Below are 576 nucleotides of genomic sequence, written 5' to 3' on the forward strand. Positions count from 1 at the left end.
TGGGGGTTTTTTTGTTGTTGTTTTTGTTAGAGATTTCTACCATCTTTGCCATACGTCCATCTAGACTCTTACCTTGTTAATTTATTTAAAAACAGGTAACTCAAATACTGTTTCAGTGACACTAAATACACATCATGTGTTTCATTATTTTGAGTATAACTCAAAAGTGTATGTAACTCATAAGGTACAATCAGTTTATGCGTTAAAAAAAAAGTTGTTTTTCTTTTTCTTGTCTTTTCTTCTCTTTTCTTTTTGTATTTTGTTCAACTGTTGGTTCTTGTGAAAAGCCAAAAACGGAAAGTGCTCTTGATCATGACCGTTATTGGCCAGTAGATGGAGCCACTGCAAACAATTACACTGAACAACCACTAAAAATGACAAACTTGACTCTTTAATTTTTCTTAAAATCCCAATGCTTTTCATAGATCACATATATCTTACAATATACAACCACTGTTAAAAGAACATTATAAAATATGACTGATCGGATGCAGATCAGCTTGTGTAAACACATTAAAAAAACAAAAAACAAAACAACAACCAAAAACATTTATTTAACACTGACAAACAGCAAAT

The sequence above is a fragment of the Chanos chanos genome, chromosome 6 (assembly GCF_902362185.1).
Source record: "Chanos chanos chromosome 6, fChaCha1.1, whole genome shotgun sequence".
In the NCBI taxonomy this organism is placed as follows: domain Eukaryota; kingdom Metazoa; phylum Chordata; class Actinopteri; order Gonorynchiformes; family Chanidae; genus Chanos; species Chanos chanos.